Source organism: Bufo bufo, chromosome 3 (genome assembly GCF_905171765.1).
Source record: "Bufo bufo chromosome 3, aBufBuf1.1, whole genome shotgun sequence".
NCBI lineage: Eukaryota > Metazoa > Chordata > Amphibia > Anura > Bufonidae > Bufo > Bufo bufo.
In genome coordinates, this window is record NC_053391.1 from 219,668,956 (window position 1) to 219,681,300 (window position 12,345).

Sequence of the window (12,345 nt, forward strand, 5' to 3'; positions counted from 1 at the left end):
CTGCAAAAAAGTGTCACACATCTGGTATCGCCGTACTCAGGAGAAGTTGGGCAATGTGTTTTGGGGTGTCATTTTACATATACCCATGCTGGGTGAGATAAATATCTTGGTCAAATGCCAACTTTGTATAAAAAAATGGGAAAAGTTGTCTTTTGCCGAGATATTTCTCTCACCCAGCATGAGTATATGTAAAAAGACACCCCAAAACACATTGCCCAACTTCTCCTGAATACGGCGATATAACATGTGTGACACTTTTTTGCAGCCTAGGTGGGCAAAGGGGCCCACATTCCAAAGAGCACCTTTCGGATTTCACAGGTCATTTACCTACTTACCACACATTAGGGCCCCTAGAATGCCAGGGCAGTATAACTACCCCACAAGTGACCCCATTTTGGAAAGAAGACACCCCAAGGTATTCCGTGAGGGGCATGGCGAGTTCCTAGAATTTTTTATTTTTTGTCACAAGTTAGCGGAAAATGATGATTTTTTTTAATTTATTTTTTTCCTTACAAAGTCTCATATTCCACTAACTTGTGACAAAAAATAAAAACTTCCATGAACTCACTATGCCCATCACGAAATACCTTGGGGTGTCTTCTTTCCAAAATGGGGTCACTTGTGGGGTAGTTATACTGCCCTGGCATTTTAGGGGCCGAATGCGTGAGAAGTGGTTTGAAATCAAAATCTGTAAAAAATGGCCACACATTTGGGCCCCTAGAATGCCAGGGCAGTATAACTACCCCACAAGTGACCCCATTTTGGAAAGAAGACACCCCAAGGTATTCGCTGATGGGCATAGTGAGTTCATAGAAGTTTTTATTTTTTGTCACAAGTTAGTGGAATATGAGACTTTGTAAGAAAAAAAAAAAAAAATCATCATTTTCCGCTAACTTGTGACAAAAAATAAAAGGTTCTATGAACTCACTATGCCCATCAGCGAATACCTTAGGGTGTCTACTTTCCGAAATGGGGTCATTTGTGGGGTGTTTGTACTGTCTGGGCATTGTAGAACCTCAGGAAACATGACAGGTGCTCAGAAAGTCAGAGCTGCTTCAAAAAGCGGAAGTTCACATTTTTGTACCATAGTTTGTAAACGCTATAACTTTTACCCAAACCATTTTTTTTTTTTTACCCAAACATTTTTGTTTTATCAAAGACATGTAGAACAATAAATTTAGAGCAAAATTTATATATGGATGTCGTTTTTTTTGCAAAATTTTACAACTGAAAGTGAAAAATGTCATTTTTTTGCAAAAAAATCGTTAAATTTTGATTAATAACAAAAAAATTAAAAATGTCAGCAGCAATGAAATACCACCAAATGAAAGCTCCATTAGTGAGAAGAAAAGGAGGTAAAATTCATTTAGGTGGTAAGTTGCATGACCGAGCAATAAACGGTTAAAGTAGTGTAGGTCAGAAGTGTAAAAAGTGGCCTGGTCATTAAGGGTGTTTAAGCTATAGGGGCTGAGGTGGTTAAAGGGGTTGTCCAAGTGTTTTATACCCTCTGACCAATGGGGGTCGGACACCCAGGACGATCAACTATCAGCAGCTTGAAGAGGCTGTGGCCATCCAGTCAGAGCCCCACTGATCAGATACTGATCTTGAGGATAGGTCATTAGTATTTAAAAAAATAAAAATAATAAGAATAAGAAAACTTGGGGATTGTTGTGTTTTTTTTTGTGCAGGTTATGTCATTTACTGCTCCACACATCCCAGCTCTATTAGGCCCACCGGGGGTAACATCACATGATTCGGTTGCCCGGATTAACCCTTCCCCGGCACGGAGATAAGCCTACCTCCATTTTTACTGAGGCCGCGCACCAACAAGTATATTCTTACCCGCCTCGGTCACAATCCATAAAGCTCTCTACCTCTTGCATGACGTTCTTTGTTTTGGTTTCACTTTGTCAGCTCCTTTCCTTCTGCCAGGTGCCACTTATTTAGACTAATCGTCTTCCTTTATATTCCCTCCCATACTGCCTCACTTTGTGGTTTTTACTACTTCCTGGATGAAGTGTTCACTGCTGGAGGCTGCTGCTGCTGTTTGCTCAGATAAGTCTTTTCCTTTATTGTGTTTCCTTGCTAGCTTGATTCTAGTTGACCCTGACTCCGTCTGTATTCAGTGCAGGGAGCCGGTGGTCGTGTCCCCTCACTATTATAGGGTTTTCAGGTGTCACACAGTCTTAGGTACGTGGGCATGCAATCGTCTACCATTGAGACCCTTGCATGTGCATAGCAGTCAGGGAGAGCTCTTAGGGTTTTAAAGGGCTCACCTATATGTTCCTTAGTTTGGGATCAAGCCAGTCGGTCGTTTATTTATAAGTTCCAGCTATCTGCAACTTCACCCGTGACAGTATGTTACAGAATACGCGAACCTAATGGGAGCTGTTCTTCTTTTCTCAGGCTAATATGCGGTAACCGAACACGTCATGTCCGGTGCGGCCGGAAGTGACGAGGGTAGGGAAATCTAACGAGGTAGGGAAATCTAACGGAATACCGGGAGTGCCCCGGATTACTGGGGGGCAGCCATGTGAGGGCAAATACCAAGGTGCCAGGACAAAATTCCTGATCGCCATGGCGACCTGGCGCCTGGGATTTGTCGAGCCCTGGTCTAATATGACCTTTAGCCAAACTCTAGGTGATATACTCTCGCATAGCTACTCTTTCGGGTTCAGAAAGATTATAGAACCGAGACTTTGGCAATCTAGCTCTAAGAATAAGGTTGACGGGGCAATCATACTCCCGATGAGGAGGCAATTCCTGGTCTCCACCCTTAGAGAATACATCAGAAAAATCCGAAAGTAAAGGAGGTAACATTTTAGTAGTTACAACAGAAAGCGACGTGCTAAGACAGTCGTCAAGGCAGAAATCACTCCAATCGAGAATCTGTCTCGCTTGGCAATCGATAGTAGGGTTATGTTTGGTTAACCATAGTAAACCTAACACCAGAGGAGCAGGCAAACCCTCCAGCACAAAACATGAAATGGATTCAATATGAGAATCTCCCACCTTTAGGCAAATGTCCTGCACCATTTTAGACAGACACTTTTGAGAGAGAGGGGCGGAATCAATCGCAAACACAGATATATTTTTGTCTAATGCGCTTGTTGTCAAACCATGCATACGGACAAACTGGCCATCCACTAAGTTAACCCTTGCCCCACTGTCAATAAATACTTCCATTTCCACAGTTTTGGAATCTAGCGCCACCTTGGCAGGCAGGAGAAATCGGGTACTACCGGTAAAAGACAAAAGTACATTCTCAACTTCCCCATCCACACTACCAAGAGTGAGAAGGAGTAGACACATTAGGACTTTTCTTTCCCTTTTCACCTTGATGTTTAAAATAAGGACATACGTTTACAAAGTCTTTTCTTAGCCCTAAAGTTTTTATCACCTGGTCCAGGTGAGACCTGACCCAATTGCATTGGCTCATCACCAGACACAAGCTCGAGTGTCTCTTTACGCAGAGTGTCAGAAGAGACCGCTTCCCTGTATGATAATACGTCCCGAGCGAGAGGAACTTTAGATCTCTCCCTCAGGCGTCTATCAATACGCACCACCAGAGACATGGCAGCCTCCAATGACTCTGGATTTGCGTGAAATGCCAAGGCGTCCTTCAGGTTCTCAGACAGTCCTTGACAAAATTGACTACAGAGAGCTGGGTCATTCCACTCCGTATCAGTTGCCCACCTCCTAAATTCAGATCAATAGGACTCAGCTGAACGCTCTCCCTGCCGCAAGCAACGCAACTTAGATTCGGCCAGGTAAACCCGATATGGGTCATCGTAGATAAGTCTCAGAGCTCTGAAAAATTAATCTACCAACCGGAGGGATTGTGAACCAGTCGGCAAAGAGAAAGCCCAAGACTGAGCATCACCTTTCAGCAATGAAATAATAATCGACCACTGCAGAAACAGTATCCATAGCTGCACCAATAAAACAAAGGATAATGGTTTGTGCGGTTGATAATGTCATTGGTTAAGGGGAAGGGAAAACACCAAATACACACCACAACAAATAGACAACAATCTAGGCCTCAAAAGCTAAGGAAGAGGGATGGTGACTTCCTAGTAATCATTAGGTCTTTCCCTAACTCCTGCCAGTATGAGCAGATCCTGATGGTGGAAATACTCATATACCAGATACCTAAAGCCCTGCTAAAACTGACGAGCCCTAGGATAGGTACCAGGGGATGAGACAGCTGGTTCCTTCCAGAATGAAGGAACCTGCGTCTCCCTGAGGCCTAGAAACAACACACACCAGATAATAAGAAACAGCGAAGGCAACAAGTACTTAGCTTAGAGATGTATGTAGAACAGGAGACAAACCAGCACTAGCAACTTAAAGCAGAAACTATCAACATGGTCAGTAGTGTGAGGCGGATCTAAATAGAGCCTCATCACTGATAACGAGCGGCACCTGAGGAGAGGTGAGATCCTGCCAAACAACAACATACATAGAGGAAAACAGAGAGACCTATCAGATAGCCTCACGTGCAGCAAGTCTATCCGATCTTCCCACCTCTCTCACAGGAGGGACCGTGACATAGTGTGATGCTAATATGGGCAGCATAACCATGGGAATCCGACCAAGGACAACATATTTATGGAGTTTGTATGTTCACTCCATGTTTGCGTGGGTTTCCTCTGGGTACTCAGCCCCATCGGGGACAGTGTGATGCTAATGTCTGTAAAGCGCTGCGGAATATGTCAGCGCTATATAAGTGAGTATACTAAATAAATAAATAATAGTTATTGCCCTGTGTTATGCTTTGAATGTGATCCCAAGAGCTGTCTGTAGGTGGTGCAGCTTAGTTATTGTGCCCTACTCAGAAGGAGAAAGGCTTGTCCACCTCCTTTGAGAGAGGAGCTGTGTAGCATGATTGCATCAGCCAGAGAGTCTGGCGAGGGCTGAGGAGAAAGCAACAGTTTGTATGCCTGACAGAAGCTGATAACAAAAAAGAGGATGTTTCTACAGGAAAAACCTCATTCCTGTGGAGTGAGAAGCTACCAGAGCAAAGCAACTTTGCCAGGAAAGTAAGCATGAGGGAAAGCAGGAAGGATACCCACAGATTGTCTAGGACCAGGTGAGTGTATGTGCAGAGACAGTGAAGATAACCTTGGACTTTGCATCAATGTGGCTGCCCATACACAGCTATTAGGAGAAGACTACACTGTTTTATACCTCAGAACTGTGCCTGTTGCTGCTCTTTGTACTGCAACTTTCATCATCCACAGTAAAGAGACTGTTATCTGTTTCAACTAAACTGGGCCTGACTACTGACTCCATCATCCATCTGCCGGCCTACATCTACCTTCCTGCCTTGTTCATCATCAAGGGCACTCTACCAAACACCAGCAGGACCCCCAAGTACTGGGAAGGAGGGGTGCACCCTCCACTCACGGTGCACTGCCCAGGGAGCCAGGGTGTGTGCCACTGTGAATGGTGAGTACTACTACCACTACTAGAGCCACAACTCCTCCTCCAATCCTTGATCCCCCCCCCTCCAGATCGCTGCATATCCATCACCAGGATACAGGCATTACATTCCATAGACACATGCTATAGAGTTGATGGACTATAGTTTGCTTAAAAATTAGCTTTTTTATTGTGGCTGCTGTATGCAGTAAGAGCGAGTCTGTGACTGGGAACAGATTAGGGAATTGCATATAATACAATTTCTTAATAACTGAAGCGGTGTAAAGTGAACCCAGAGCTACATTTTAATTTCATCTCATATCATTCATCTTCTTCATTAAATCAGCTAAATGGATAATTATAAATTTCACAAGAATTGCTTCCTGACTCCTCTTTTGTGTTCAGAAACTCTGATGATATGTCAGGAACATGTAAATTCTACCTGGTATGTAGACTACTCCTGTTTCAAATGTGTGAAAATATGGATTTTATTTGGAAACACGCTAATAATGTGCTAATATTGGAATGGCTCACATTAAGGGCTCATTCAGATCCATTTATTTGTGCACAGTTCAGCATGTCTGCAAAAAAACAGATTGCATTCCGCATTGTTGTGGACCCTATAGATGGGGCCACGTCCTGATTTTCACTAACAAGTATAGGACATGTTTTATTTGTTTTGTGGAGCCATAGAACACAAAAAAAGGGCCCCATAGAAATAAATGGGTCCGCATCTAATCCACGAAAACAACGGATCCGCACTTTTGCGGACAGCATACGGCCATCTGAATGAGCCCTAAGTGAGACCGCATGATGTAGGTGGCTGCACATGGCTGAGCCACAACCACCGACAGTGGTCACTGCTGCCTGATTTTACCACAAAATGCCACCATGGTCTCATCCAAAAAGCAACAACAATGCCAATTACAGAGCAGGACATCTACTTGGAATAAAAGCCCTAGATCTATCAATACCATCAAGTGCTACACCAGTCTTGACGGGCCCTATGCTGCCAATTTACAAGGTGCAGACCTTGTCATAAATTAAATGCCCCCTCCGGCAGTCCATGCGCCAGACTAAAATCTACACCAGCTATGATTTCAGTCTTTAATTACACCCGTTTCTGGCATACATAATGATAAATGTGCCCATATCCCGCCATCGTCGCTCCCCTTTTTTTAGAAAAACTGATGAAGGTGGCGTAAAAATACCAGTTGCAAATAAAAAGGTCACAATAGCATTTAAAAAGTTGCAAAACTGGTGAATTTTTTTTATGGGGAATACATGTATTTAACCACTTGCCTACCGCCACAAGACGTGACGGCGGTAAGCTCTTATCTGTAACCTGACATCCAAAAAGTGCCGGGTTAAATTGCAATCTTCTGGCGGCCTGTGCCGTCGCAGATCGCGGTGACTGCGCTGTATTTAGACAGCTGCAGTCACAGGGAGGTGTACCATGACCTGTAGGAGCGGTGTAGTTGTAATACACGCTTGTAGCACTCTGCTACAAGAGTGTATAACATTGAAGAAGTAGAAAGCTGTCAGGGAGCGCTTTTTCTTATGTAAGAGCGCCTCTTGCTGGCTTTAAAATGAAATGTCAGCCTGCAGGTTGGGAATTAACCTCTTCCTGCCTTGACTGTGGCAAAAACGGGTTGATTCACTTAAAAAAAAGTAAATAAAAAAGAAATGATAAAAAAAATAAAAAATGAATTTAAAAAAAAAACTTTAAATGTCCAAATTTCCCCAAGATGAATAATATAAAAAAAAGTCATTTTGAAGGGGCTTGTTGCGTTTTGGTGCTGTACAAGATTTTTCTGGCAGTACTGTGCTATATAACCAGCAATAGAAAAAAAGGCCGCCAAAATCCCAAATGCGCTCCAGTCTTTTGAAGTCTTGCGGTGGGCCCAGCCAGTAGATAAATTACATAAATAGCGTCCATTTTCATGGTACAAGCGTACGGGAATGGTTTTAGAAATGTTTTGTCTTGAAACCTTTTGTAATAGAAAAAAACTGAAAAGGAAAATATTTATTTTCATAATTTTCAATATATATTTTTTTAATATTATATCCATCATCTAATGGCACAAAATAAAGATCTAAGGTGTCCCGAGAAAAATAATATCAAATACATGTAGGCTGGCTCAGAAATGAATCAGTTATTTGCAGTTAGATAGACGCATTGATACAACTGAAAAACTGACCTGGTAAGGAAGGGGGATAAATACTCTGGTAATGAAGTGGTTAATAAAACATACAAGTTAGGAACTCTTTACAGGGGTTATCCCACAAATGTAAAATTATAAAACATGGAGTAATGTATACCCACTATATCAATCCAATAAATGCTGCTTTCCAGTGTAATGATCACCATTTTCTCTTTTCTTACTCATCTCTGTGTAGCTCTTGTCTCCCAGGAGTACATTGCAGTCAGCTCTTGTTAAAGGGAATCTGTCACCAGTTTTATGGTGTCCTAACTAAGGGCAACATAAACAAGTGGCAGATCCCCTTAGCAAAATGATGGTTAAACTTACATTAATTACCCCAGCCCAGCTCTAATGCATAATGATGAGGCCTGAATATTCATAAGCTCATGGCTCTCCCCGCCCACCGCTGCTGATTCATGTGGAAAAAAACTGTCAATCAGAGCTCATCAATATGGGGACTGATTGACATGCACTGGACCTTAGGGCAGTAGAAAACTGGTGACAGATTGCATTTAACCCCTTCCTCCCCTATAATAGAGACTACATGACACTATGATATGCAAGGCCCATGGATTTCTGTGCACACTTTCCTTCTGGTTTTATGGTGCGGTTAACATATTTAATGGGAACCTGCGCTTATGACATGCATAGTGACACGCAGGCGAACGACATGTGACTGCTGAAGACAATAATTGGCTGAAATGGTCAAGTGCCATATACCTGCACGCCACATAAACAAGCAGCATCAGGAGTAGGGGTGAGCGAATCGACTTCGGATGAAACATCTGAAGTCGATTGGCATAAAACTTTGTTCTAATACTGTACGGAACAGGAGCTCAGTACAGTATTAGAATGTATTGGCTCCGAGTAGGCAAAGTTATTGCTTCGCGAAGTCTCGCGAGACTTCGCATAATAACTTCATAAATTAATTTGTACTGTAAAAAAACATTTCCCGAACTCGGGTTCGGTTCGCTCATCCCTAATCAGGAGGACTGGACCAGTGCCACAGAGAACAACGCTGGGAAAAGGGTGTGTATAACATGAGTTCTTTGATTTTAGGCTATTAGAAAGCTTGTTCAAGATGTTTAATTATCTCAGACAAACCCTTTAAGAGCGAGTCAAGGGGTGTGACCTAATGAGGCAAACTTCGGCACAGTGCAAGTTGTAAAGTGTAAAGACAAGGCATACTGTAATATTAGCTAGTAACCCTACACTACATGTGTGATCATCTTTACTATGCCCCTTGGCTCAGCCATAAGTACTAATGACCATAGTCAACAGTTCTAAGTCCAGGCACCGTTGTGGGTCTCCTATACAAATCAGGCAGGCTCCTAGAAAGTACAGATTACAGTCCCTGTTGGAGTTTACAGAACAAGCTCTGTGATGTGCTTTGGTTACAGGGTGACCTCAACCAAAAAAGAAAGTGCCCAACACAGATTTCCTCATCTGCAATCAAGCCTGAGCTGAACACTATTGACGACGGTGGGTGTTATATGAAACACAGCTCTGCATATTATATAATATTATTATAATCAATTTCAACAATGACCCAACCATAAACGGTGTATAGTGTATAATAGTCCCTGTATGTAATTCAGCGTATACGGCCCAAATAAGAAGAGGCAGGGGCCCTCCCCGGCCATGAACATTTACCGTACTTTACTGTTCATGTCCGTATAACTAAATTCTTAGAATCGTGGATATTATAGATATAAAAAAAACTATAAATCCTCAAAACCTGAAAATGTAGTTGTGACAGCAGTAAACCCCAATTTCCTATTATTTCGCTCTCTAGTTTGAGATCCATATGTAACACCACAGCTTTCTGCGAGATTGGGGTAGTAGCAATCACACATGACGTTAAAATACTAAGAAGAATGAATAAACATAGTAAAGGAATGTATCGGAGACTTGTGTGCACACATGTAGCAGCACATGGGATGCATGTCACTTACAGGCAGACCAGCACATACAGGAACTTCAGTACTCACCTTTCTGTTCAGAGCACACATACCTGCATGTATGAAGGAGACCCCAGCCCTATGACTTCTGTGTCGTCCCGGTGTTCTTCAGTCACATCCACACACCAACATGCTGACTTCCTTGTTTCTCTTTTGTTTCATCACCAGAGACAACCCTCTTAAAGGGACAGCGCACCTATACCAGAGCAGCTACATTCTAAAGATATCTCTTTAAGCGTTAAATTATTTCATACTTCCTTCTTCTCTGTTATTATTTTACATATATGACTTTATGGCTTTTATCTGTGCCTAGTAATTGTCCCTCCTAATTGGAATAAACTTATGCTGTGCCCCTTTACATGTGGTACAGATTTTATTTATTGACTTATATAGCGCTGACCTATTAAATGGTGCCTTACAGACATAATTATTACTTGCTGTCCTCAGAGGAGCTCACAATCTTAGGATGTCTTTGGGAGGAAACATATCCTTCATGCAGATGTTGACCATGGGAGGATTTGAACCTAGGACCCCGGTGCTGCAAGGCACTACTGAGCCACTGTGCTGCCCACAGAAAAATGCTACAATCAGATGTAATCAGGATGGCGGTCTGACCTCTTATATTTACATGCAGAAATGTTCTGTTAGGATTGGAACAGGAAAAAAAATATCTAAGCAGAATTAAAGGGGTTGTCCAGAATTGACCTATTTTTTTAAATCAACATCCTCCCTGTGAAACTTGTGAAAGGAAGCTTAGTTCAGGCTTTGTGGGTCCTCGGGTGTCTTCACTGTGCTTTGATTCCCACATTTAAACATGGACAAGGTCAGGCCTGCTTCTGCCATGAGGGGGAGTTGCTGGAGTTGAGAGCATTATACATACTAGCACTACAGGATGGTATTATACTACAGGGGGCACTATAGGGGGCATTATAATACAGACCAGACCACTACAGGTGAATTATAATACAGGAGGCACTATAGGGGGCATTATAAGACAGGCCAGAGCACTACAGGAGGCATTTTACATATGGGCACTAAATGGAGCATTATATGTACTGGCACACGGGGGCATTATAATACAGGGTACACTACAGGGGGTCATTATAACTACAGGATGCACTGCTTCAGGGCTTTATAAATATTGGGGCTACTACAGGGGGCTTTATAAATACTTATTCCGTTATAGGGGGTAATATAACTACTGGGTACACTATGGCAGATTTATTACTACTGGGGGCTCTAAAGGGTGCCTTATAAAGGAGCCTTGTTACTGCTGGGGGCACTATAGGGTGCCATAAACGGTTTCTGTCACCCTAATTTTCGCTATTAAACAGGCTGACATTATAGATGTGAAAATGTCACCTGAATTTAACTCTGCATTTCTTTTATTTAAGTATGCCCCCGTTTTCGTGTAATTTTAACTTTTATTATATGCAAATGAGCCTCTAGGAGCAGGGGGGGACATTGCACCTGCTCCTAGATGCTCCGTTCGCCCACCTCATTTCCACGACCCTTCTGTCTTGATTGACAGGGCCAGGCCAGCGTTGGTTCTCCTGCTGGCCCTGTCTGCCGTGTAAATCTCGCGCCTGCGCCGTCCTGTTCAGTATTCGGCTGCCGCCTTTCTCTCTGCGCCTGCGCCGAATATACATTACACAAATAAAAATAAAATGGCAGTTACACTTTAAAAATAAGTCATTTCTAGCATACCTCTCTATCTCCAGCATACCCCTCTAACTCCTTATGTTCAGGCAAATTAGCCAATGTGCAGGTGATCAGCTAAAAAGGAGCAAACCTCATTTGTTGGATGATCTAAATGTTTATGTGGCACAATAATGACTGTAGGGAGCACGTCGCTCTATATAAGTAGGGGGGTGATAGTGACAAACACTGAAACTTGAAATCAGACAAGCGATCACAATAACATTCGTTCATCCTCCAGCAGTGATGATTGATGAATGCAGCTAATGCGTGGGCAGTGCTGAGGACTGAGCGTTCCACTGACCGTTCATTCCCAATTCCTCAATTGCCCACTGTATCAACTTGTGTAAAAGGGCCTATAGGGTACGACCACGACGTCGTGTCTCTCTGTAGTCATGCTGCATTCGAGTACTGTGTGGATGAAAGGGTCTCAGGGGGCTCTAAACTAATGAAGACCACACTGTTCAGTGGATCTGTATTGTTAATGGTGGTGCGGTATTGAAAGTGCAGTGCGGACATTAACAATACAGAGCTGAAAAGTGCTACTAGTTTAATTAGAGCTCGCTGAGGCCCTTTCAGCCCTGGAACACAGCATGGCCACGTCACAACCATGACACGACCGTGCCGCGTGGTCGCATCCTTAGGTTTCTGTACACATCGTCTTGGTGTCTGTTCCTACCAAGCCATTTTCAAATGGATCCCAATGAATGCTGATTGATCTCTTTGGTTATAATGGTGTATGTCGGGGTCCATCAGGGTTTTGGTTGCTGTAGACTGCACTGTTCTTGCAGTCACAAACAGATAAAAACACAGCCTAAATTTCTGCCGTTCCTTCTTGTGATCAATGTGGCTTTTATGTACAATGGTTCAAATCATGATGACCATTTACAGCCATGACCATAGTATATATTCATTTGGGCCCAACGTTAGGTGCTGAGTCCAACATAGGGATGTAGCTATGGGAAAGTAGTTACACCAGGGACCTTGCATTTCTTATAAGGACCAACGGTCTCTTGGCCTGGAGAAAAGAGGACAAGGCAGAAGACTGGGAAAGAAGA

The 12,345-nt window shown here is 42.9% G+C and overlaps 1 protein-coding gene across 4 annotated transcripts in view; it reads right to left on the reverse strand.

The window, feature by feature from the left end:
- IKBKE (inhibitor of nuclear factor kappa B kinase subunit epsilon) overlaps nucleotides 1–9,897 on the reverse strand; it is a 98,453-nt gene extending 88,556 nt beyond the window's left edge. For 2 of the 4 annotated variants that reach the window (XM_040423958.1, XM_040423954.1), the window contains exon 1: nucleotides 9,643–9,897. The gene's annotated coding sequence lies outside the window, so the exon portion shown is untranslated. Of the gene's footprint in view, nucleotides 1–1,799; nucleotides 1,822–9,619 lie in introns of those variants that run through there. The other 2 variants (XM_040423955.1, XM_040423956.1) reach the window with 2 other exon arrangements.
- Between the last annotated feature and the right edge of the window lie 2,448 nt (nucleotides 9,898–12,345).